Raw genomic sequence first — 27,956 nt, forward strand, 5'->3', positions numbered from 1 at the left:
GAACCCCTGGCCTGGGGTGAAACCTTTCAACTCTGTCATTCTTCCATAACCAGCTGCTCCTGGCATGAGTCCCAGTGGGTTCCTCACTTGCAGCAGTCCGGTCGTCCTGACACTGTGGGCTCTCTAACCTGGTGTTGCGCAAGCGGAGGGGGCTTTGGAAGACTTGGGCACGCAGTAGCCGGGACAGCTCCCTAAGCCAAGCGCGAACCAAAGGGCTTTGAATGAATGAGCGTCGCTAGCACAGTAAATTCATGGGAGAATGACAGGAATCCGGATCAGGTCATCACGGTGGCTTTAAATACCCAGGGACCATGAAGTGAGGAAGAGCTGTGGAAGGAGGCAGGTCACCCCAGCTTTGGAGAGGCTCGGGCCGGCAGACCGCGGTGTTCTGGGAACCAGGCAGGCTCTGGATTTAGTGACCCATCACTCCGCGGTCACGGAGGTTCTGAGTCTCCAATGTTCAGAGGCAGCCGGCAGGAAAGCTCGAAATGTCCTGAAGTCGCGCCTTGGGGCTCCGGGACCCCGGCCCCTACATTGCACTGCGCAGGTGAAAGAGCTCCCGGAGGGGCGCTGGTCCCCGCCCGGGGTTCTGGCAGCTCCAGCCCCGCCTCTCCTAGGGCGCCCCGCCCCTCCCGGCGCGTGCCGCCCGCGCGCCTGGGGAGCTCAGGAGCAACCCGCGGGGTAGGCACCCGGTGTTCCGGCGCAGGCGCGGTTGTGCGCCGCCTCTCCAGCCGGGCTCCCCGCACGCGCCCCCGCCCCGCCTCCGCACGCGCCCCCGCCCCGGGCGCCTCTGATTGGCCGTCAGCCGGGCCAGCAGGTGTCGGTGGCCGCTGCGGCCAGGCTGGCTTGACTGCCTGCGGCGCGGGCGCCTCCCTCACAGCCGCTGCCACCTCTGCGCTCCCGCCTACTGCCCGCTTCCCGGCTCCCGCTGCGGTTGCGGTTCTGGCGGCCGATCCCCCGCGGCGCTGCAGCCCAGCTCTGGTTTGCCGGCTGACTCGCACCCCTTCCTCGCTGCCCGCAGCCTTCTGATCCACGCGCGGCGCTGCGGCAGGTACCCTGGGCATCCCGAGGCGCGGTGGCCTGAACCCGGCCGCCATCAATGACCCCAGCCGCGGACCTTTTCCAGGCCGGCCAGTCTGTGTGAGTATTGTGCCCTCCCCTCCCTTCTGGCAGCTTTGCGCCACTCTCCCCTTCGTGTTGCCGCAACTTTTAGGGTGGGTGTGTGGAGGTGTCCCTCAGGTTCCCCAGCACCCCGAGCGCGTCCTGAGCCAGGGCTCCCCGGCATGGCCAGTCTGCCTCTGCAGAGGAAGAAGCTGGATAGGGGAGACTTGAACTTGCTCTGGGATCCTCGCAGTCGGAACCGCCCCTTTCTATGCCTCTGGGGCGGGGACCTCGCCTCTGCGTTTCCCTCGCGTTTTCGGATTCCAGCTGGCCACGTAGTGCTGGGGCTGCGGTTCACCGCGCACCTACTATGCTACCTGCTGTTGGTCCGGGCGTCTCAAACCATCCAAAAAGCGCCCCGCAGCAGCCCACCGTAGTGGACTTGACTCTTTCGGACTCTCAATTTCTGTAAAATGGGGCTAATCAGGGACCTGCCCAAGGTCATGGCTGGTGCGCAGAGTTAGAACCCGAGACCATTGCATCTGGCCCCGCCCCCGGGCTGCCTGGGCAGGGAAGCGCTGTTGAGGGTTGCGGGGGTGGGGTGGGGGGGGTTACTTCAGTTTCATCCTGGTCTCTTCCTCACACTCCTTTAACCCCAAAGATGCCAGACTTGGAGAGGTAGGAAACCTATCCCCAGGGACTCTACAGGACAGATAATCGCGAGAGACCTTCCGGATGAATGTGTTGTGGAGCGGTTTAGTGGTGGGAACCCCTGGACGTGCAGTGTTTGGGGGCACTCCTTCTCTTTCCCGTCACTTAATTTACTGACGTCGACGAGGGTAGGGGAATTTGTTAGGTACCTGCGTTGAGATCCGTATTGTTCTACTTCCTACCCTCCTCCCGCCCCCCAATAAAGCCTGTCCCTGAGGATAACTATCCCAGAGACTCTTAAGTGCCCAAGGCCTAGATGGACCTGCCTAAGAGAAGCGGGTACGCCACGGGGTTGGTTTCCATTACATTTGCTCACATCTGCTACTAGAAAATGCCTTGAGCCTTGACTTCATTTCTGCCCGCCCAACCCCCACCCCTTGATCTGGATTTGTTGATTTGCTTGACACTTTCTCAGGGAAAGAGGAGGGGACCAGTCCCAGGGTATGTCAATGCTGTTAGAGGTGAATTGTTTACCCCAGATTCCTGGAAGCAGCTCTAGTGCTGCTGCTGGTGGCGTTGTGGGCTGCTTCACAGCTTTGGGCTGGGAAGCAGGTTGTCCCCACCTCTTTTGCCATTATCATCCGAGCCCTCCAACTCAGCCGCCCCTTCCTCAATTCTGAAATTCGGTGATGAGATACTACTTAAATAATTTTTGGTATGACTGACAAGTATCTTTGAGCCTCAACTTTTTCACTTATAAAATGAAATAATATCTGTTTTTAGTCTTTCCAAGGCACTTGGGGTTCAGAGGGTATGATAGGTGTGAAAACTCACTGGGGTCGTATTGAAACATAGAAAGAAAATGGTCCAAAGAATCTGGGGCTGGGGGTGGAAATGGAGGTAATTTAGGGAACTTGACCGTGACATCGGGACCCTCTTTGCAGATCTAAAAAATTCTCCTTTGAGAGAAATTTAGTTTTGTTAAGGTTTCAAAAATACTGCTTGCTTTCTTCCTGCTTATGTTCTTTGCCTGGCCATGGATAGTTGCATCTCACCTAATTACCCATCCCCTCATCTGTGGGATGTCTCTGTGGGCCAGAAGCTGTATCTAGGGAGTTGAGGACTGTTTGGGGGGGATGGGGAGATTGTGTGTGTGTGTGTGTGTGTGTGTGTGTGTGTGTATACTGTGTGTATGTACACGTGTGTGTGTGTGTGTGTGTGTGTTGTCTTTTTGGAGATAATGTGTATCTCAATAAGGCAGGATTCTCTTTTTGATGGGTCTCATTTGTCCATATATGGGACAAGGTTGGGAGTAGAGAGAGAAAGAGTTGTTTGGCTCCAGGATTTGTTCACTTTTGAGAAAATGAAGTTCTAGCCACACTCAGTAATTTAAACTAGCAGTGAAATAGATTGTGCCCTGTCTTCCTCTTTCCTGCCCAGAGGGACTGGAGGAGAGCTCATCTGTGGCTTTGGCTTTTAGAACAATTGATTTACTCTGTATAAAAAGTACCTTACAGAAAACTTAACTATCTCCCTGGCTTTTTTTTTTTTTTTTTTTTTTGTCTTCCCAGTTATTATTGGTTCTCGTCTCAAAGGCAAAGTAAAGAGGAATGACTGATCAGACTTTGGCCAATTTGTCTTAACATTATATTAAAGTATGAAATAATTACAGAAAAAAACTGCATCCTGTTCCACAATGTATAACTTAATGAATTTTCACAGATGGAAAGCACCTGGATAAAGTTCAAGATTCAGAACTAAAATATTCCCTATCTGCCCAGTTCTCCTACTGGCATGATCGCCCTTGCTTAGTTCTGTCAGACAAGTTTTATTTTCTTTTCTCATTTTAGTTCTCAAGTTAAAATGAGACTTCTTGATTATGTTCTGCCTTCTCTTTTTATGGATGCAAACCAAGGATAGTCATACCTACGTCAGTACAGAAAACTAGAAGGAAGAATTCAGTTTGAGTGGAGATGAGCTGGTGGTCCCCAAAGGCCCTGATCATTAGTTCTTTGATGGTGTAAGGAGCCCACCCCAGATACAATAGTGACATTGATAAATGGAGGTCAATTTATTCCCCAAAGAGCTTTTTCAGAGTAAACTAGAACGATACAGATCCAAAATAGAGTGATATGAATGAGGAACAACTATGAATGAGTTCTCCTTTGCAACATACACAATGGGCATATTTTTAATTCCTTAAAGTTAAAAATCAGTGGGGAAATCACAGCATTTTAAAGCTGAGTGATTTATGAACTGTTTGTGCTGTTGCCACATGGTGGCACCACATTGGCTGCAGAACTGAAATATCAACAATCCTCTCACCAGTCCTCATAAAAGGATCCCAGGAATAAAATCCAACAGCCCAGTATCTCTGAAAAATGATTTTCAAATACTGCTTTCTAGTATCTGGCAGGCATCCTCCTCTTGACCCCTACTGCTGTGTCCATGGACAAGACTCTATTTCAGCCCTTTAGAGAGATGGCTTGTGGGTCGGGAGAAGATGTGTGTTGGAGGGGGCTGGAGGTGGGACACTAGCCTTTTCCTTAGCAATATGGAGCTAAGGTTGTATGTCCTTGGAATTTTATTATATTTTACTTTTTGGTACTGGGGCTTCAACCTAGGAGCACTTACCACTGAACTACATCCCCAGTCCTTTTTATTTTATTTTATTTATTTTGAAACAGGGTCTTGCTAAGTTGTTTAGGGCCTTGCTAGGTTCTGAGGCTGGCCACAAAGTCGTGATCCTCCTGCCTCAGCCTCCCCAAACACTAGAATTACAGGTGTACATCACCACACCTGACGGTCCTTGGGATTTTTGAAGAGGGTCAATTAGGATATTAGCTTAGATGTGTTACATCTTACTCTAGAATTTCCCAAACAGTTCAAGAGATGGCGTTTTCTTTCCTGAGACTGGTAGCTCTTCACAAAGCACTGTCTGTTCATGGTGAACTTAGACACATGGGTCAGTCTGGCCATAGCCACACTGTTGCTGGAGGAAATGCCCCACGAATATCACGGGGTGGGCCCAAGTCACCAGGAGGAGATAGGGAAGCTCTCTCTAGGTTGGAGATGACTAATAGGACGTATCCTATGCCCTTGTCAATCCATCACTATTTTCTTTCACTGTCAGCATGACTGAGATACTGTTTAGAAGGTTGTATTCATTTGGTGGCTAACCTTGCCTACAATCACTAGGAGTGTTATATGTTTGCTATGTGTTATACGCCCCGCCCCCACACACATACACTGTCTCATTTACTCTTTCACACTTGGAGGTAGGCGGCTTTCCCATTTTATAGATAAAGGATCTGAGCCTTGAAAACTATGCTCTTTTTATAACTTTGTGTACTTTGTGAGCCAGAGCAAGATTTGAAAGCCAATTCTTTAAGACTGAGACAGCTTCCCTTGCTGAGTTGTACCCTTCTGCAGTCTGGGAAACGTCTTGCATAATTCTTTTGTCCTTCCTGGCTCCTAGTCTAGTATTAAACATGCAGCAGCCACTTAAGTCTAAGGATGGGATTGCTGAAAATAGAAAATTCTCCCTTGAGCAAGCATAGAATCCAGACAGTGAAGGATGAGAACTTGGGGTTGAGTCCACACAACCTGCAATGTTGGGACTGAGTATGTGCCCATCAGCATGGTGTGTTGTTTTCTTTCCTGTTTACAATTTTATGCAATAGAGGGGTATCTATTTTCATGATCTTGTTTCACGTAAATACTTCTTTTACAAGTGTTGATAACATTTGTTGATCTTTGCAGATCTAGTTAATTCATTCCTTTGATATATCAGCACTTAAACATTCCCTGTTTGGTGGACATTAAAGTATCTTCGCTTTTCACTATTACAAAAAAAAAAAAAAAAAAGCACAGTGAATATCCTTAATAAGATCTTATAGAAATGTATGAGCACAGGGTAGGCATCCCCAGAAGTTAAATAACCAACCAGTGGATGTGCTTCCGTCAACCTCTGGCTGTGCCTTAGCTTTACTGGGTTTTGCAGATTGCATTCCCAAGAGACTAGAGACTGGTTCACTTCACACTTCCATTAAAGTTTGTTGGAGTTCCTTGTACTCCCATGTCTGACTGTGACTGTTCTAGGTCTGGTTGATCTGATAAGCATGGAATGAAAGTATTTCACTGCTCATTCATTTTGCATTTCCCTTAGAGGTGATCTTCTTTATATATTTTGATTTTTGAGTTTCCTTATCTATGCTTTATGTATTTTTTTTTAACTGGGAATTTTTTTTGGTGGAGGGTTAGATCTCATTTGATGTTTACATTTCGGTATTGTATGAGGCATGAGTCCAACTGTGTTTCATTACAAAAACCATTTATCTAATTATTGTTTAATGAATAGTTTATTATTTTCTCATTTATTTTGTTACCATCTCTGTCATAGACCACATTTTGGGTCTGTTGTTGACTCTGTTCTGTTCTTTTTGATTTTTTGTGACTCCTGAACTAATATCATTTCAATTAGTTATGAAAGCCTTCTAATAAAACTTCCCTTATCTTTTTTCTTTAAAATTGTCTTGGTTATTCTTGACCCTTTAGATTTTGAAATGAATTTTAGGATTTGCTCCTTTTCATGAAAAGTTCTGTCTTAATTTACGTTGAATCTGTAGATTAATTAGGGAAGACTTTACATTATTGACACATCTAATTTGTGGACACGATCTCTTGATGAATGGTCTTTTTAGATCATTCTAAAAGATTTACAGCATTCTCTAGGAAGGTATGGAAGTTGTATTAGGTATTTTACAGGTTGTTGTCACTTTTAAATTGACAGCTCTGTTGAGGTATGATTCACATACTGTGCAATTCAGTTTTATTTAAAGTTTACAACTCAAGCTTTTTAGTAAATTCACAGTGTGTATAGAAATCACCATGATCTAATTTCAGAATATTTTTGTCTCCTGAAAAAGAAACTCTGGACCCATTAACAGTCACTCCCTGATCCTCCTACCCCAGCTCTCACCACATACTTAGTCTACTTTGTGTCTTTATGTATTTGACCACTCTGAACATTTCATATAAATGGACTCATACAATAATACAATATGTGGTATTTTCCATCTGGCTTCTTTCAATTAGCATAATGTTTCAAAGTTTATGTTTTACAGTAGCATTGTTTCATTCTTCTTTATTCGTATATTCTATCCAATGGAAATATCACATTTTCTTTATCTGTTTTGTTGCTTACGGATTTGGGGATTGTAAATCCCTTGTAAATGAGATTGTTTTCTCTCCAATTGCCTTTTAAAAATTGGTTATTGCCAGTGCATAGTTATTACTATAGGAATGTTTTGCATATCATTTCCTACCTAGCATCTTTGTTGGTTTGTCAATTTTCTGGATATTTTGTAGAAAGCCATATGTACCACAAATAATGGTGTCATATGTACCACAAATATGGTGCTTATTTCTATCTTCTTCTTGGCTCTCTGGTATAGTGCTGAGTAATAGTGGTGATAGAGCCGCCTCTAAATCTGATGTCTGATTTTGGTGTAAGGCTTTTAAATATTCACCAAGAGTTGTTGCTTTACATTTGGAGTAGAGACAGCCTTTACCATGTTAAGAAAGTCATGCTTCTGCATTCTAGTAGTTTGTGTCCTTTTGTTTGTTTGCTTATATGTTTATTTGATTTTTTTTCAGTGCTGAGAATTGAACCCAGAGACCTTTCAATTTCTTGGCAAAAGCTCTACCCCTGAGCTACATCCCTAGTCCTTGTCTTTGTATTTTAAAATTATGCCCATTCCTTTTCTATATCTTCTTTAATCTATTGACGTTGAATTATCATTAGATATGATATTAGTTTATTTGAGTTTTCCTCTCAAAGACTGCATTGTGAAAAATCTTACATACTTCTAAGTATAAAGTTATATTTTAGCTGGGCAGGGTGGTACACGACTGTAATCCCAGTGGCTCGGGAGGCTGAGGCAGGAGAATCACAAATTCAAGGCTAGCCTCAGCACCTTAGCAACTCAGTGAGACTGTCTCAAAATAAAATGTAAAAAAGACCTGGGGATGTGGCTCAGTGATTAAGCCTGGGTTCGGTCCCCGGTATCAAAATAAAATATATTTGCTTTTTGAAATTATCCTACCTTGGCACCTCACTCTGAGGGTGATCTCCTTTTTCGGAGAGGTATTTCCTGTTCTTCAACTTAAGGTTCAAAGGCTTGAGGGAAGATGAGGCTGGTTGGAAGAGTTTGCAAGGTTAATAAATATGAAGCACTCTGAACAATGCCAGTCACATAAATGTTATTATCATAATTATGTCATGCAGTTAGCAATGAATTGTCAAAGAGCATTGATTTGGAGTCCTGAAAAAGGGACATCGTTGGGGACTGTCCAAATGGGACAGTTCACCACACCCAGAAAAAAAAAAAATCACCTTTATGTCCATCACTCAATCCCTGTTGAAAATTTTGTATATTTTTTCCAGAGGTCATTTGATATAATATAGATATATACAGAGCTTTCATAAGTTCATTTTCTGAATTTTACTAGCTTTGAGGCTTCACTGGAATAGGAGCTAGCCTCACATGAAAACATTCACTTACAAACTGTCCACTTATATATTAGTCCCCATCCTGATGTCTTAACATAGCACAGAGGGTCTTTGCCTACCTAAGCATCATTTTCTTTATAGGTCACTTGCTCCCTGATTATATAGGAGTTTATTGGACCTCATTGTGCAAATCCATTGCATAATGTAATTGCAGATCTTGCAAAAGATGGAGGAGTTTGTTAAGTGGATGAAACTGGGTTGACAATCTGCAGGGAACAGTTGCTCACTGTGGAACGAATGGGATGCCGGCAGCCTCAAACCTGGTCAGAATTGAAAAAGGGAAACAGGAACTGAGAGAAGATTCCATGCATGCTCCAGAAGAGAACGAGTAGAATGATAAAATAGGAGGAGTGTGTTTTGATGTCTGTCCAATAACTTTACACAAAAATGATACTCTTGTTGAGCTTGTCAAAAAAATGTCAGATGCTCATTGAAGGATGTTTTGTGCTCTTCTTTAAGTTTACTGGGACGATTATGCCCCAAATATGAAAACTTGCTTTTTACTTCACGGTATTGATGAAGCAGAGTATATCTGCATGCTTATATAGCTCTTCATAGCTGACATGACTGCAACGTTGTCCATGGGGTTCTCTTTCTTATTTTTTGTACATTCAGCAAGTTTTCATGTATCATTCCATGTTAGGTTGGGCTTTTAGATTGTTTTACACAAATTATGTTCATACTTTTAACTGATAAATTCCATTCCATCATGGAATGTATCTTATTAATCTATTTCTACATGATGGACTTTAGATTGCTTCTGTATTTTTGGGCTATCACATGGATGCATTTAGTAAACATCTTTGAAAACTATTTATGCACACACACACACAAGAAATTTTGGAAAATATATGCCTAGAATTGGAATTGCAGGGTCGTATTTTATATATACTTTTAGTTTGATCACCCACTGCCAAATTGCTTTCCTGAGTATCTGTACCCATTTCAACTCCTGTAGTAATGCAGACAGGTAGGGCCTATCACATTAAGGAAATAATACGACAAAAGGAAGGAGAAAGGTATTAAAGGAAAAAGTATATGTGTATATATATTTTTATATATATATATATATATATATATATATATATATATATATATATATATCCTAAAGTTCATTTAGGAAGCTCAGAGTTTTTGACCTTTTTGTTTCAAGTCTTGCATCACATAAATGATTATGTAGAAATAAAAATAATTAACTTCATATCAATATTTACTGAGTTTGGGAGAATCTATGCAAGTTTTAGAGTTCAGCTACTCAATAGTGCCTTTAATCAGGACGGACTGCAAAGGAGGTGAACACTGGTAAATGGAAACCAGGAAGCTACCTCCATCCAACTCTGTCCTACCTCACCTGTCCCAGGATGCAGACATTGTAATCACTGAACAATTATTTCAGTTGTAGAGGCACCCCTCCTCCACAGAAAATCTTAATTAAGGGTCTCCAGAAATCTTCACCATAATTGATTTTAGAACTATCAGCAAAAGGATCTCTGCAAAAGAGTTCAATGTAGTTAAGCTTCCAATTTCCTGTTGCTCTACCTTACGATAATTAAATTTGGCCACGGGCTTGAAAGAGATCAGCACTCCAGGTGCTAAACACCCCTTTACTAGTTTTTCACAAACATTTATGGACTATCTAATATAGTAACAATATACATAATAGATTGTAAAAGTTTTCAAAGTTTCAAAACTTCCTGAATTCCGGGTTCAGGGGTATTGATTGATTACAGTGAAAGCTTTGCCCCCTGAACCTGGTTGCAACCAAATAAACCTGCTTCCTGTTTTCCTATCTTGCCTCGTCAGTCCCTACAACATTTTTACCATCTCTTCTTTCAAAATGTAGAAGGCCTTGGTTTGGGTAATTCTAAAACAACACTGTGTCATTAACCCTGGTATGCAAATAAGTTTGTGTGACAGATTGCTAGTGACTAGAGGACCAGCACAGCTCACCCCTACCAGATGCTAGTGAGGAAAAGGCAGAGAGATGATGGATTTGACAGGAGGTGGGCTGACTACTGAACCAAGAGAAACTTCACCCATTTCAAACTCTCTCAAAGAATGGATTCTGCATTTCTGTAAGGAGAATGAAAAGAGCTTATGAAACTATGTGCCTAAAATTGTTATTGGCTTTTTTATTCAACGATTACCTTCCTTAGGTAATTATGAGTGGAATTTTCCATATGTATTTATATATCATAGCTGAGGTAAGAAAAGCACTCTATGGATTGTCATTTTGTGGATTTGATTTAGAGCGAACACCACTGGGGTGACAGATGTGTTCTCTGCATCTGTGATGTGCATATCCATGCTGTGGGCCTACACTTTAATCTGACTGAGCAGGCATTTGGAAAAACAATGCAAGATGAGCCTCAAGGAAGGGCAGGTGCCTGGAGGACAGAGGTGCCCGAGGCTCAAAATCTGTTTGCCAAACTCCTTAAGTAATGTTCTAACACTGGATCCTGGTGGCTCAGAGAACTGTGTTCTTACAGTACAAGTTTCCTCTTTTTGGCATAACATGCAAGTACCTCAAAGTATGCAGGGTCATTGTTTAGACTTGAAAGCCTACAGGACAGGATCCTATTGACATTATTGGGGAGAAGGAAAATAATCCAAGCCTCTTAACGTTTTTTTTTTTTTTTTCTTCCCTCTGAAGGTAGCCTAATCTTCAAGCACTAAGCACTGCTTCTAGCCCAAACCTCTTCCCAGCTTCCTCTTGGAAATCCCTATCTCTAGCATTTTTTTCACTAAGGAGCTCCAGCTTCAGAAATGTGGCTGCTTTGGTGTTTACGTTTTATATAAATGTAGTCTTGTTTTGCTTCTTTTGAAAAACGGTTTGTTCATCATTAGGGATTTTGACTTACTGAAATGACATGTAATCAGAGTGTCTGTGATTTCTCTTTCTCTTTTACAACTAACTAGAAGGAAAATCAGAGATGCTGTTTTAATTGAATTCCTGTGAATTCAAAGCCTTGTAGAAACATCAGCAGTAGATTTTCAGGTCTGTGGTTCAGCGATGTCAGGTGCCTCTCCCATTCGGGTGCCTGAATGCTGCTGAGATCCCTTAACCAGGTTTTCTTCCTAAAAGAGTCCCATGTGCTCCCAGATCTGAATTCTCCTCCCACACTTTCCAGGTACCTGCTCTTGCTTTTCCAGATGCCACCACCGCTCATTTTCTGCTTAGGTTCCTCTCCCCTCTGGATGCTTTTGATGGTAGACAGCAATGCAGGGCTGACATTTCCCTTTCTCTTCTACAAATGGTCCACACACAGGCAACGAGGAGAATGACAAACAAAAGAACAAATGTAGGTTTTGACAAATTTGGGAAATGATTGGAATCACTTCCTCCCCAAAGTGGAAAGTTTGCCAGAAGAAAACAGATTGAGTGGTGTGCTTGGGCCCAGGCACTTATAGGGATGGATGTAGACATTGCTAAAGGCCAGGGCTGTCTCTCTTAAGCAGTGGTGGGTAAGGAGGCCCACAGAGGCAGTGGGCACTTTTGATGCTAAATTGGTGAGGTTGGCTTTGAATTTGTCGTCCTTCTGCCTCAGTCTCCTGGGCACTGGGATTACAGGTGTGTGCCACCCACTGTGCCCAACCTTACTTCTTGATTAGTCTCACCTGAGTTCTTTTCTAGTTTCCCAAAGAACCAAATTTAGGCTTTCACTTCTCTATCATATCAGTCCTTTCTGGGTATTAATCTTTCCTCTCATCTATATTGTTTTCTTCTTTCTACTTCTTTGGCCTTATTTTTCTCATCTCTTATATTTAGATGATTAACTCATTGATTTCACAGCCCTTTTCTTTCCTATTTACATTTAGGACTATACATTTCTTTCTAAATATCGTATAAGCCATGTTTGCATTCCTCAAGTTGTGATTGTTATTATTCCCAAGTGAGTTTTAAAATTTTTCATTATTATCTCTTATAAGTTTTTGTATAGAAACAAAATTTTTTTCCTATTTTAATACACAAAAGAATGTAGTCTATCATTCTAGTTCTTTGAAATTTATGGACGCTTGTTTTATGGCCTGGTATAGAGTACTTTTTTCATAAGTGTTCTGTGTTGTCTTGAAATGAAAGTCATTGGTTCCAGTGACTTACTTTAATGTAAGGTAGTTAATTATATTATTCTGTTTTTCTTAATGATGTTTTGCAGTTTGATTAGTCAGTTATGGAGAAAGTATAGAGAGGTGAATTTACTGGGTGCTTCTTTTGCTTTTTCTTTGTATGTTTTGAAGTAATGTGCTGTTGAGTGCATCTTAGTTTAATTTGAGCATGCCCTTCTTAATCTCTAACAATGCCTCTTGTTTTTAAGTATGTGTTTAATAGAGCAGTACTGGTTTTCTTTTGCTTAGTCTTTCCTGCCTCATCCTTTGCTTATCTTTTTCTAAAAATATACAGCTCTGCATGTTTTAATTTCACCTGTGAAACTATTGGTAATAGCACTAATTTGCTTTATATCTTTCTAACCTCTAAGTTTGAATGTGAAAGTTATGATTATTTATAGTTTTACTATTCACATATTTGGATTTATTTTTCCATCTTACCTTGGTTCTCTAAGCTGGTTCCACATTGGATATACAGAAGCCCACCCTGCTTTATCTGTGGGGGTTTTGTTCCAAGCCGCATGGTGGATACGTGAAGCTGGATAGTACTGCACCCTGTGTATACTCTGCATTCCCCTACATTCCTGCAGTGTTGCCACATACCCTGGAGTTAATCTGCCTTCCATGTTTTAACAGCTACTTGAACACAGGACTGGGATTCTGCCACAATCCATCTTATAACTGAGATGACTATTGGGTGACTAATGGGTGTTGTGGAAACACTGGACAAAGGGATTGTTCACACTGGGTGGTATGGTGGGGTAGTGTGCGACTTCATCGTGCTACTCAGATTAGCGTGCAATTAAAAATTTGTGAATTGCTTATTTCTGTAATTTTCCGTTTAATATTTTCAGACCACATAGTTGACTACAGATAACTGAAGTTGTGAAAAGTGAAACTACAGATGGGGGGTACTACTGTACTTAGGTGCTCCATCTGTCTGCTTTTTGTATTGATTTAACCCTCTCTACAACCCCACATGACATTTCTCTTTTCCGTTTATTCAAAAGCTTTATATTCTATTGTGATTTTATAGCATTTATTATACTGTAAATTTAACATATATATTTACCTTAAAAAACTAAACTGAATCAAAATTTATTTTTGTCTTGAGCAAGTCAAAGACTTTATATTTAACTAAGTCTTTATCTTTAACTAAGAGCACCCTCCTATTAAATTTATATGTTAATGTTATCTCATTTCAGGTCAAACTTTTTAAAACCTCAAGTAGACGACATTCTTGTTATTTTTTAATGTTGTGTGTAATATATTGACAATATTATTCCACTGCCTTCCAACTTCCATTATTGCATTTTGAAAATTCAGCTAACAATCTGTTTTTTGTTTTTGCAGGAGGGGGTCTGTTTTTTCTCTCTAGCTGATTTTTATGACTTCTCTCTGTCTTTGTTGTTCTGAACATCACTAGGATGTCTATAGTAATGGATTTTTTTTAAATTATCCTGCTCAGGATTCACTGTGCTTCTTCAATATGAAGATTGATGTTTACCCAATAATCTGGAAATTTCTCATCCATTGTTTCTTTGATTGTTGCTTCTGCACTGTTCTCTACTAGCTCCTTCTAAAAATCTGATAGATAGTAGGGGCACTTTCTTTCTGTATCACCTGAGACCTTTCATGTTTCACTTCCTTGCTTTTTTCCTGCATTCTGGGCTTTGACTTGTACCTGGCTTCTTTTTACATTTTCTCTGCAGACCTCATTTCTTTTCATGGTTTCAAACATCATCCATGTCAATGATCCCTAATGGATATTTCTAAGCCAGACCCCTCTCATGAACTCCTGGAATAACCTATGTGACATTTTCCCTTGAGTGTTAAATAAATGACTCCAAATCAGTTTTTTTTTTTGAAAGCTGAATCCCTGATCATCCCTAAACCTGTCCTACCTGCATTTTCCTCATCTTAGTTGCTTAGATATCAATCAATATAATCAATATTACATTGATTTTCCCACTTGTAAGGAATACATTCACTTATTTCTTGGAACTTTTAAAATATTGATGCATTTTCCTTCTTTTTTTATTACTAATATTTGGAATCTAGTGTGTATTTTCCAATCACAGCACATTTCAATTTAGGTGCTAAAATTACTTGATTTGAATGGAGTACACAATTGAAAAAGTACGTCTGTATACTGGAGTTATTCTGAATATATTTACATAATTTATATGTAATGGCTGAATTGGATATCATTTAAATTTTTAATTAACTGAAGTGAAATGTCCAGTTCAGTTGTTTTAGCTGTATTTCATGATCTCAGCAGGCACATATAGCCAGCTGGTGGCTAACATAATGGATAATGTTGGTGGGATCAATCCTGTGGGGTTATGTTTATAAGTTTTGAGTCTTTCATGTATGTGAAGAAAAGATAACCTAAAACGAAAATTCACAGCTGAGTTAAAGAAAGAAGTCAGAGTTGATTTGCATAGCATCCGACATTCTGTTGGTCAAGAAAGCAGTCAAGAATTTTCTATGTGAAATTCTCATTTTTGTATATTTGTTAATGGGAGAGATGTTGAAATGTAGGAAAAAGGAAAAAAGCAGATCTGTACGAGTGGCCTCTTGCTACTCCTTTTGCATTCCCCATCCTCTTACCCTATGTTCATTCTCTGTGTCATGTATGCATGGCTTTTGTTTTATTTTTAGATTTTTTTTTCTCTGAAAATTGTTTCAGCATCTCCTTCCTGAGTAGGAAGGCATACTGGATTACAACCCAAAACATGATTGTAACCTATCATTAATTTTCTTTAAGTGATTCTTCTTCAAATTCATGGAACAATTCCTCAAATAATTATTTTTTCAAGAGAAATGGATGTCTTCAGTGCTCTCGTTCTTCCTGTTAGAAACACAAGAATTTCACTTAATTATCAGATGGAGAGTCACAAAGGCTAAGCCTCTGTATTTTTCCACCTTCACTGTTCTTATTTAAGTGACCTCTTAAATAAGCTTTGGGACTTGGGAGGAAAGGCATTCAATACTTAAGACTTATATCCAGTAAACCTAATAAGGGGGAAGAATTTTAAGACGGGATCATTAACCTGTACAGCATGAAGAGTTCGGAGCATAAAGAACCCATTTCTCAAGTGAGAACTAAATAAAAATCTTCTAGTTAGCATCAAGAATAAGTTTGGGTTCTTTAAAGACATTATCAAATACTTTAGGAGGATTAGGCTATGGCTCAGTAATAGAGCCCTTACCTGGCATGTGCAAGGCCTTGGGTTCAATCTCCAGCACCTCCGCCACCCCCACAAGGTAAAATATAAAATGGTTTGGGATTCAGTCTGGAAGCAAATAACTAATTTTTATGCAAAGCAGTGCACACCCCACAAACCTGCACAAATAAGCTGATTCAGCAGAGGGTCATCATCCGTGTCTATTTTACCCATTCAAGGGGCCTTATTCTTTACCTGTTGCCCTTCAGACAGATGCCTGAAAATGTTTCAGGAACCTTAATGCTTTGAACCTTAGACCCATTTGTTTTATTTCTGGGAATGTAGCCTAAGCTGGGAAAAATTCCTGAATGTGGAAAAGCTTTTACCCACAAAGATGTTTATGCTAATGCTCTCTGAAATAGAGCACAAGGTTGGAGTCAATCCAACTATACCACACTGGGAAACAGGTCCATAAATATATCCACTTGATAAAATATTATGCAGCCAGTAGAGGTGATGCTTCAAAGAGATCATACTGACATGTGTTGGGAATGAGGTGTCCCCCAAAGGCTCCTGTGTTGATGCAGGAGGTGAAATTATTATGAGAGCTGTAATCCAATCAATGGATTAACCCACTCGATGGATTAATAATTTGAATGATTTGCTGGGTGGTAGCTATGGTCAGGGGATGTGGCTGGAGGAAGTGGGTCATTTAGGGCAGACCATAGGAATTTTATGTTTTGTCCCCGGCTCCTCTGGCTCCCTTTCTCTGCTTTCTGGCTGCCATGAGCTGAGCTTCTTTTCCTTCACCGAACTCTTCTACCATGATGATCTATCTTATCTTGGGCCCAGAGGAATGGAGTTGATCAATCATGGACTGAACCTCTGAAACGGTGAACCAAAATATAATTTTCCTCTTCTATGTTGCTTTTGTTGGGTGTTTTGGTCACAGCAACATGACACTGACTAGCAGACATACCAACGTGGAAAATATGCTTGAGATAAACTGTTCAGTGAAAAAGGATGCATAGGATAACAATAACCACACCTACAAAGAACGGGAGAAACTTCAGTGGACTTCAGTGGACTTAGCAGGGCTTGTGTTTGTTTGATGGTGTCAGGGTGCTTAATTTTCTTTGGTAGCATATGATATATTTTAGGTTTTCTCAAATAGGATCATTTTAAAGAAAAGTGAAACCTCATTAAAATTCTAAAGGAGAACACCAAAAGGAATGAAAGAGGCAGAGAACTATTAGAAGCTGCTTCTAGTGGCTACCTGGAAGTGGGCAGTGTGTGTGTGTGTGTGTGTGTGTGTGTGTGTATTGGGGGGGGTGGAGTGTTCCTGTTTACAATGATTTTACAGAATTGAGACTCCAAAAGAAAGAGATGGAAAAGAGGTGGCCTAGGAAGGGTGCCCTGGCTGGGTCAGATGGAGGCAGGCATTGATGGGAGTTGTCTCTCAGCCCTCTGTAGAAATTCAGAGTCTGGGCTTCAGGCCTTACTCCCGGGTTCTTGTTTGTTTGGTGTGGCTCCTGGTGGGCTGGACATATAAGCAGTTTTTGCTGTGTTCAGAATCAGTGAACAGTGGACAGAGTCTGTGGCAATTCTGCTGACCATATTATTTATTTTATGCTTTTAGAGGGTTGCCTTTGGAGTTTGAAAAACAAAGTGAAAACAGTTTGTTTTTCCTTTCTATCCAATTTGCAGTAAATATCCCTGGGCATTACTACAACCTTCCAAGCCCTTCTCGAATTGCTGAACCACTTAAAGTGGTAGCTGTTTTGGGCAGGTTATGTTTGAGAGTTCTGTAATCTTGTCTTAGAATTCTGTGATGTACCTTTAATTATTCTTAAAGTAGTGAACTTTAATTAAAGTACATGACTCTAAACCTCCTGCTGATGGGAGATGTATTACCACAGCATAACTGGGTTTGTGAAACCAGCAGTGGATCAGGCCAATGTTAAAGATCATTAAACAACTTCCCTCCTGCCATGGTACTGAATTGGAGATTTCTTTCTTTCTTTCTTTCTTTCTTTCTTTCTTTCTTTCTTTCTTTCTTTCTTTCTCTCTCTCTTTCTCTCTTTCTCTCTTTCTTTCATCGCCTAAATCAATTTTGTAATCCTCTTTGTTATCTAATAGGATATTATCTAGGATAAAGTCTCTTTATAATGTTATTGCTTATATATGTTTGAATATAACCACAGTTTGAAAGGCTTAGCTAAAGCACAATGCTTTATTGTAAGCTTTCATATTGGAAAACTATTTTTCTTTTGAAAAATGTACACTCCAGTCTAGTTCAAACATTTATTTCAACTTTCACTATATTGAAACTTCAAGGAAAAGAAGAAAGAAACTTTTTTATTTTTTTTTAAACTGCACTCAAGCCATGGGTTACTGAAGAACTCACACTATGAAAATGGTCAGATCATAGAGACATGTGGAAATCATCTGGTCTGGAAATAGGGAGAATAAAAGTTATTGGCAGGTCCTCCTACCATTTCACCAGGTGATTGTGGTTCACTGAGGAGACCAGTAAATTCCATGGACATGAGCTCATAGCCAAACTTCTTTTGCTGTAAAATGAGTGTCTTGGTAAGTCACAATGTGGAGAAACTGACAATAAATTAAGTGTGGTGAGGATAGGAGCAATCCAGGAAAAGATGGCAAAATTTTCTGTGTCTGCTTATTCCGGCTAGGAATCACTATCCCCTTTGTGACAGAAGGGGTGTATGAGGTCCAGTCATTGCCACTGTACAGTAGACTGTTTCCCTTCCCTCCCCACCCAGTAGTTCTGGTCTCCACAATTGGAAAGACAGGTCCTCAGCAGTAGTGATAAGACAGATGAGGCCTGGAGAGGGGGTGTCCATGGATGGGTTGCACCTGTGCATAACTGGATTGGACCTGTGGGGCCATGCTGTTGGACCTCACTGCCTGCCCATTTTGTACAAAGGCTCACTGAATAGCACTGGAGAAGAGCCTGACCAGCCCCCACAGGTTTCATCTTGTCCATCAGATGTTTGAGCACTTCCTCTGCACAGGTTGTGCTGAGCTTCCTCATGGGTCTTTGAATATTACTAGATTGCACCCACTCCCAAAGGCCCATCTACATACCTCATTCCCAGACCTCCTTGTTCTGATTTTGCAGTCCTCTTCCTTCCCATCCTGTCATACTGTTAAGTGCCACCCAGAGATTGACAGATCCGTTCTTCTGGGTGTCTTTCGATCCAGATGATGTAGAAACATTGATCTTCACCACTCTCTTGTAGACACCCCAAATGGGGCTGTAATACTAGATTGTCTTCTTCTAGTTGATGTCGATTATATCTCACAGAATCATCCATAAATCAGGCCTGAGGTTTTCTGCCTATGTTGGTTGATCATAAAGTAGTTACCATGAGGACACGGGGATAAACTGAGGAAGAGGAGACAGTTACCAGATAACATAGAGGTCTGAGTCACCTGCCTATGCAGCTTATACCTTCTGCTTGAGCCCGATTTCTTGCCTACCATTTCCACTTGACAGCAGATACCTACTGTCCACATGTAGCCTAAAAAGAAAGCTAGGTTCTTCTGGTCACATGGTCACTTGATGTCCCATAGTCAGCTGTTCAGTACGAGGGCTTGGTAAGCAAGCATGAGGTGTTTCTCAAAAGAAGTTGTGGCCCCGTCTCTGCTATGACAGTCCAGCAGCCTTTGCTGGGCTTCTTCTGTTTCGCAGAGGCCCTGTGTGACATCTCTGTTTGTTATGAACACTTTGCAAATCTCTGGATCTGTTGGATCATACATAACCCCAGGAACAGAGCAGCTTGCACCACTGCCTGGACTTGCTTTGCCCCCCCCCCCCTCAATACTGGCTGCCTTGCAGTTTCCCAAGTAAATGGGTGAAAGCAAAATATATGTGCTGTGTGTCACCTCCAAACTCCAGAAGAGCCCACTGAGCTTAAAGCCTCCATGTTGACTAAGAGGCTAAATAATGATGGAGATTATAACAGCATAAAGTAGTGGCCCTACCCTGTCTAGGACAACCTGTCAGAGACAGCTAGACTAAACTCTGGAGGTATGACTGAGGATACGACTGGTGGCCACTGCACTACCTCTGTCTGCTTCTAGGGCTCAGGAGAGCTGCTGTAGGGCTAATTTGGAGTGGACATTTACTATGGGCACAGATGTTTATTCATGGGAAGCTTGGCCTAAAGTACTGTGGAAGCTGGTCTGGAATTTGACATTTTATCAACTGTTGGAAAAATACCCCTTATTTGGAAGTTTTTTTTTTTTTTTAAACATTTTTCTTCTTTAAGGTTGTTATCTATATTTCTATGTCTTCCTTTATCTTATGAGGGCTATCCTTTAGGTCGTTTTCTTATCTATGTATAGAAAATACATATCTGAGTTTCAAAGTTATATTGAGTTTTAGGCACTTTTAATTTTAAATTATCTTATTTGGCACAAAAGAGTTGTTGGCACTGCCTTAGTAACAGCAGAACTGGAAGAACTTGGTGAAATTTTGCAAGAGTTATTTTTAATAGGCCGCTCTTCAGTCAATCAACCAACACATAGATGCCATCAAAGCACGAGTAATTGAGTGGAGGCGGAGGCTGGAGGGACTCCTGGGGTGAGAGAATTGTCACCCGCTTCTCTTCTAAACCCAGACACTCTAATCCAGCTAGGCCTCTGCCAGTTAGCACTGGGAACATGCCCTGTAGCACTAGTCTATTGTGCAAAACTTTCAAGTAAAAAAAAAAAAAAAAAATTCTACTTCCAAAGTCACCTGAGTCAGAACGAACAGATTAAACATCTCAGGTCAAGTTTAAATTATTTAAGTTCATACATTATGAGGGGACCTTCCTGCAGTCACAGAATGATTCTAGAACATTCAGATCAAGTATAAGTCCCGGGCTTTCTAGAGGACATGCTAGAAAATTAAAGTGCGTGGATATCTTGGAGAACGTTAAAATGACAACATGGACTGTAGCTGGCTGAGGATTTGAAAGTGTTCCTGCAGTGTTCAGCAGGAGATAAGGTGAGTTGGCCACCCAGAACTCTGCCTGCTCTTGGCAGAGGTTCATTCCTTCTCTCCCATCCCAATCATCACAGGTCACACTGTGTGCTTTGGTCCCAACAGAGCCAATCTCATCATTCCCTTAATCACTGTTCACTGTCAGCTCTCCTAGATCACTTTCATCCCTTGAACTGTAATCCCCACTTGCCTTTTCCACATTCTCTCCTCTGACCCTATTTCCTCCCCTCCCCTGTGGGTGCTGTGACGGTTGGTCATTGGCAGTATCCCCTATGACATCATTTCTCCTATGTGCTTTTCACATCCTCTACCATCTCCTTCTCAAGCAGGCCCTGTTTCTGTCCTGCCCTCCCGCTCCTTGGGAATGTGCACAGGTAGGAATGTCCTCCTTGCTCTCCTCACTATTGCCCTGAGGTGGTTCAGGCTGCTGCTTCTCAACAACAACAACAACAACAACAAAAACAACAACAAAAAAACCCAACTATCATCAGAGTCTGCTACCCACTGCTTTCCCTAATTGTGTTCCTTCCTGACCCCTAATCTTTTCTTTTAATTCTCTTAATATTTGGGTTCTCTAGAGAAACAGAACTGATAGGATGTGTATATACAGAGACAGAGTCATGATAAGGAATTGGCTCGCAGGATTATAGAGGCCAAAATCTGCAGTGTGGGCTAATAATTGGAGTCTCAGGATGGCTGATATTCTAGTCCCACTCTGAAGGTTAGCAGGCTGAGCCCAGAAGAGCCAATGGAGCATAAAATGTCCAAAGGCAATCTGCTGGGGAAGTCCCTCTTAACTCAGGGATGTCATGTGTTCTATGAAGGCCTTCAACTGATTGGATAAGGTCCACTCACATCATGGATGGTGATCTGCCTTTCTTTTAAGTTTCCTGAATGAAATGTTAATCTCATCTGCAAACACCTTCTAAGTTGATATGTAAGATTAGCCATCACAAGTTCACCCTTGGTGCACATATGCATTTATTTAACCACACTGAATTTCTACCTGACATGATCAAATTGTACTGTGTATGATTTCCAGGAAACCTACTAACCCTTTCCCCAGAAGAGGATTCAAAGTCCTCAAGTGGTGTTTACTCTTCTCCTCAATATCCCATAATTGACATACCATGATGTAAAGTTAACAATACCTAAATATTGTGTTATCAAGTCAGTAGATCTTATGTTACATGATACAGGGATAGGAGAGAGAAGAAAACAAAGAAATCGGCTGCACACACACATTCATACAAAATAGGGTGGAAATACTCATGGCCATGAACAATTCTTTTGTGGTTATATGGCCATAGCTAATATTTATAGCTGCCTTCTTCTACTGCCCAGCTCATATTCCCTCGGTCCTCAGCAAGCACCTGAGCCGGATGTGATCTTTACCCTCCCTTTCTTGGTGACAAGCTTCAGGGATAATTCTTAGTGATTTTGATATCTACAGAGATGATTCTTCTAAACCTCTGGCCTCTCAGCTGCTGGCCTCCTCTCCCAAGTGACCTTATCCTCAAGCCACTATATTGTTAGCAATTTATTCCTTCTTTTATGTGTGTCCCTGCCAGGCCTCCCTGGTTCCAGTTCACAGTAGTATTTGCTGCCCCTGTTGTTTTACGTAGGACTATTTCCTTTGCCCTCCCTCTCCCATTGATTTCCCTGAGTCTCTAGATTCTTCCTCTGTTCTGGGCTTGATGAGGGCTGCAGCAACCACACAGCTGTCTGAGAAGTTGCTCTTGGCTCCTCCCCAGACCCAACCTTGCCTGAGCTTTTCACCTCCCTGTCTTCCAAAATGGTAATGCCACTGAGGGCCAGAGGGGCCTGCAAGATCTTCCTCTGACCCTTTTGAAGTGGTGGACACGAATGGGTTTTCATAGCTCGTAGGAGGGGAGGTTCCTGCTAGGGTCAGAAGCTCTCTTTCCCCTTTGCTTTGCCATTTCTCTTGATTGAAGGCATCAGCCTTCCAGGTTGTAGACCACCTGATCCTGAGTCCTTGCTCAGCCTCACAGATAAGAGCCCCTGCAGTGTTGGAGTCACACGACCTACAGAGTTCTGTGTCCTGACTTCCCAGTTAATATCACCGATTGTTTTCTTATGCCATTACAAAATGTTCGCTGCAAATGTGGTTTTTTAATGGCTGCTTAATACACCACTGAATGACCAGACTGTATTTACCTAAGTCAGGAAAGATATGTGGTATTTTTCTCTGGACCGGAGAGAACAAGAGCTTTTATGTTTTAAATATTTTATCAAGCAACAAAGTTTTGTGTCTCCCTTTAATAAGTTGTACTCATTTCTAAGAAAGAAATTAGGATTCTAAATAGTCACCTTTGCCTACTCTTTTTGTCCCTTTTTCTGCTGCGTCAGTGAAAAGGCCTTGAATTACCCCACAGGGGACATTCTACTCTTTGCAGTTCATGTAGAGTCACACCACATAGCTAAGAATATGCAAGACCTCCCAAGAAACTATTTAAGAGTTTAAACTCTTAAGAGCTATTGTGAGCTTCCATATTCAAATAGTAACTATTTGAAGGTGAAATAAAAGTGAAGTATATTATAAATCCATATCAAACTTATAAATATACACTTGACATTAATTTCTCATCATTTGAAATCATCAGTATGTTGACTACTGGATGCCTTTTCCTATTGTCAAAAGCAAATGTATGAAAAATTTAAACTCTTAATACCATCTCTTTCCTAAAAGTGTGGTTAAATTTTTACACTGAGTTAGGGAGACATGGTAAGTTTTAATAATTCACTTAATAATTCACTGCTCTGTGGTACAGAGGAGTTGAAATGAGAAAGGGACAGACTGAGGGAAAATATGCCTCAGGATGTTCAGGCAACTCTATCAAATATTCACAGGAGTTATTTTCAAAGAATGGAATTAATCATCTTTAAGTAAGTCTTATTTCAGTTCCGGGAATCTATGGGAGGACTTTTCATTCCATGGGACACATTCTAGGACCGACAGGGAACATTGGTCTATCCCTACAGAAAAACCACAGTGTTGATGTAGGGGCAGAAGAGAGGACAAAGGATCCAAAATTATTTGCCATCCTTCGTCTCATGCTTTCTACAAATACACTGTCTCCCCAATCCTGAAGAAGGGTCCCACATTCCAGAATCTATGGATGGTGAGGAAAAGAAAGAGATTTTTCCCAGGATGCTTTGGATAATCAGAAGTTGGATAAAAATAGATTAAGCATCTCTGGTATTCATCCTTTATTTCTGAGTCTGAATATCAAAGCCATCAAAATAACTGAATTTTAATGAGGTGGTTTTAATTAATCACCAGTTTGAAAAGCTGTGCCAGGGTGGTACTGGCAGGTGCTTTATTCTAGTGCACAGGAAGTGATGATGGCCTGGGTCACAGAGATGCAAGTTGCTCCAGGTGGTGATACCGATGGGTTGGTAGGTAGCTACAGTCATGTCATGACGATGACCCTGATAACACGCAAATCATAGATGTGGACTTTTAAGTCATCTCTTGATGGCTTACATTTTTTAGAAGGAGGACATGCTTAGACCAGTAAACTAAAAATTATTTTGTTCTTAAAAGTAGCTGGTCTTCAGGTTTTCTGTAGCACAAGTCAGATGAGTTTCTTCTACAGTGGGAGAGGAGAGTTCTTTCACTAATATTGAGGCTCAGGAAGATGAATATTGGATGGGTGGGGGGAAGCCCGACCTTTTAACCTTTTTTTTTTTTTTTCTGGTACTGGGAATTGAACCCAGGGGTGTTCTACCACTGAGCTACACCCCCGGCCCTTTTTGTTTTGTATTTTGAGACAGGGTCTTGCTAAGTTGCCAAAGCTGACCTCAAACTTGCTGTCTCCCTGCCTCAGCCTCCCATGCACCAATGTACCTGGCTCAACCAGACCCTTTGGCCCAAGAAATAGAAAGGACCATGGACTGCCAAGAACAAAAAATAATTTAGTTCACTGTCCCCAAAATATCCTTCCTCTGATGAACTTAGATGGCTTAGAAGCAACTCAGAAGTTCACATTTATGACCTACCAAGATACCAGGGTGGTCACCAGGACAAGCCAGTAACTACTTAGCGGGAAGGCAAAGAGGTCAGGAGTGAGTATCCTGACTCTTCTCTTGGATTAGGACACCCAAGGGTCTGAGGACGTGTCTTAAGAGGGGAAGAGCAGAAATATTCAGCAGAAGGCAAGAAAGCCTAAAGTAAGGTGGCAAGAGTAGCTAGCGCAGCCGCAGGAACCCTGTGTGTGACCATGACCACGGAGGCGCCAGATCATTAGTTGGGCACTGTCAAGGTTTTGTTCAAGCTTTCTCTGGCCGCTGCTCTCCTCTTGCCTCCTCTGTGAGCCAGTCCCTGGGCCCTCACGGCACCAGCACCACCACACCATCCAACAGTCTAAGGTATGGAGAACCGGGCTTGCCCTGGGTCCTGGGAGGAAGTCCTGCCCTTTGTGACTAGAATAACCCTTTAAACTTTGAACTAGAAATACAGGCTCTCTTTTATTTGTTAACACTGTAATTGTGGTGTTTACATGTAAATTGACACTTCTAAGTAAGTGCCTGGTAACATACTGTGTTCTCTTTTGAAGATAAACATTCTTTTCTTGTTTACTACTAGCTCTCTCAACCTCTTATTTATTTGTTTATGTGTTGGGGGGGTGCATACCAGGCTTGAACTCAGGGGCTCTCGACCACATCCCCAGCCCTATTTTGTATTTTATTTAGAGACAGGGTCTCACTGAGTTGCTTTGTACCTCGCTTTTTACTGAGGCTATCTTTGAACTCGCGATCCTCCTGCCTCAGTCTCCTGAGCTGCTGGGATTACAGGCGTGCGCCACCGCGCCTGGCCAATTCCTTTAGTTTGAGAATAAACGGAATTGTGAATTTTAGCCTACTGTGTTTGATCACAAATTCTGAATTGGTGAAGTTTGAATTAGTGAGGTTATAATGCATATTTTTTTCACCATCTTAGGTTCTCTGGCATTATTATGTGGTCTAATTCCAAATGTAGCCAGCTCTTACATTGATGCACTTTTATTACAGTCAGAAGTGTACCAGATTTTTGTATGGCACAGGGAGCTAAGAGCATCATTATCCAGTTGAAACTGAAAGGGAAATTTTCAGTGGGCTGAAGGGCTGTGTATTTTTATCAACGGTTCATTAGTGGTTTTCTGTGCAGGGGACCAATACTAAAACACCCAAAGGATATGGAGCAGATAGGGAAAAAAAAAAACAAAAACCAAGTGGCTTCACACTGTGTCCAGAAGGAAAGAAAACATAAGTAGGGGACTGTAGACATCTCTCTAATGTGAAGACACCAGGGAAATATGCTAGACTCTCATACAAACACTGGGCTTTTATTTATTTAAATTTTGACTTACCTTTTTCACCTCTAAGACCAATTATTGTAAATAAAAAATGATATCAAAATTTGTAAACCAGGCCATTTACTTGCCACAATGTATGGTATATAGGTGTGTGTGGCTTCAGAGTTCAGACAGAGTCTATTCGGGGATTCCAGTCCGTGTACAAGGATAGCAACGAAGGGCCACTGTGAACTCTGGGTGTGCCTGGGAGTGCTGGGAGGTACAGAGTAAGAGTCCCACATGCTTTGTAAATCCTTCTGTTAGATTGGAGTTTCTTGACTGACATTTGGAGTGGATAATTCTTCGCTGTCTTGTTTATTGTAGGATGTCAAGTAGCATCCCTGGCCTCCCCCTACTAGCATGCCTCCAATGATGATAACCCAATATTTCTGCAAATATTGTGAATGACCCTGGAGGTTACATAGTTCCTGGTTGAGAACCACTGGTTTAGACCGCAGCTCTCACTTAGGGAAGTTACGACTTCCTTATCCCTTCTCACACTCCTGCTAGCTCTTGCCCCTTTGTTCTCAGTGTGTGTGTGTGTGTGTGTGTGTGTGTGTGTGTGTGTGAGAGAGAGAGAGAGAGAGAGAGAGAGTCTAATGCCATAGCATTGATTTCATAAAACTTGCTGCCACCATGTGGGTGGTACAGGCCAGAGGAGCATCTCCCTCACCTTTATCATCGTTGCTTCCAAAGAAGGTTCTACCAGGATCTAATAGGTAGAAAATACAATCAGATCTCAGAATAGGGGGATCATGAGATCTCCTCACCAGTTTTCAACTTCTATACGTATTCTCATTTGCCAGAAATAAGATCATAGTGTTTAATGGGGAGAAAGTTTGGCTTAAAACAGCATGAGTCCACAGCCTCATGGGGAATCAGAAGAGGCAGTGGTTCAGATGGAGGTCACAGAGAGTCTAGGAGCTGGTGCCTGGCCGTCTTGAGTGATGTCATCCAGACTTCAGGAAGCAATGTGTTTCCTGAACAAATGGGTTCAAGGCTGGTCAAGCTCCTCTGTAGTGCAGAAGGTGGAATGTGGGTCTGCAGAGAGAATCTAGAGACAGCCATTTGTGGACTAAAGTACTTCTGGAGCCAGAGGGGATGTCTTTGTTTATTCTTTTAGTCATCTAGAAATAATCCATTTAGTGCATATTTTCTTTGAATCATGTGTTGGACAAAATCCTGAGGACTGAGCATTTGAAGAGATGGATTTGTAAAGGAGTCAAAAACAAAAGTAGAGAGATCAGTCATGGATCCCACCCAACCACAGAGCACAGCCAGCATTCTTGCCTGATTGTGGAGCTCAGCCAGCAGTCCTGCCCCGCTGTGAACATAGCCAGAGACCTGCCTGACCTGGGACTCTCACAGCAACCCTGATGAACCACAGAGCATATCTGGTGGTCTTGCCCAGGCAGGGAATATAGTCACTGACTGCACAAACATAGTGTGCTGCCTAATTGCAGAGTTTAACCTGAGGTGAATATGATCCCATAGTTCAATCTGTATCTCCAGCACCCAGTGCCACTGCCTGGCTGGGGAGCACAGCCTGGAGTCCCAGCTGGCTGGGGGCAATTGCAGAGTCCATCCAGAAATTCTGCCTGGTCAATGACCCCAGCCAGCAGCCCCTCCAGAGTGTGGAGCTCAGTTGGCAGAGCTACCCAACCACTTAGGCCATTCAGCAGGCCCATTGATCTTGGAGCATGGGGAGCCCTGCCCAGCTAGATACTCTGACATCACCCCGGCACACCTGTGTATGTGCTACCAGCTGTCCATCCAGAACTCCAGGCTGTTTGAAGTTTGTTTCCTCACCAAGCAAATCTGCAAAAAGCCTGGAGGAAGTGATTGCTTCCTCAAGAGTGTAGTCATCCATGCAAGGAAATGAAGATAAGGAAGAACTGGGGAAGTAAGAGATCACCAAAGGAAGGTTAAAAAGCTCCAATAACTGAGACTACAGAAGTGGACATTTGTGAACTGATTCA

General features: G+C 42.0%; 1 protein-coding gene across 1 annotated transcript in view; it reads left to right on the forward strand.

The window, feature by feature from the left end:
• The first annotated feature begins 870 nt into the window (after nt 1-870).
• LOC143399668 (rab effector MyRIP-like) overlaps nt 871-27,956 on the forward strand; it is a 152,857-nt gene continuing 125,771 nt past the window's right edge. The window contains exon 1 of the mRNA XM_076856527.2: nt 871-1,140. The gene's annotated coding sequence lies outside the window, so the exon portion shown is untranslated. The remainder of the gene's footprint in view (nt 1,141-27,956) is intronic.

The sequence above is a fragment of the Callospermophilus lateralis genome, chromosome 1 (genome assembly GCF_048772815.1).
Source record: "Callospermophilus lateralis isolate mCalLat2 chromosome 1, mCalLat2.hap1, whole genome shotgun sequence".
Classification (NCBI taxonomy): Eukaryota; Metazoa; Chordata; class Mammalia; order Rodentia; family Sciuridae; genus Callospermophilus; species Callospermophilus lateralis.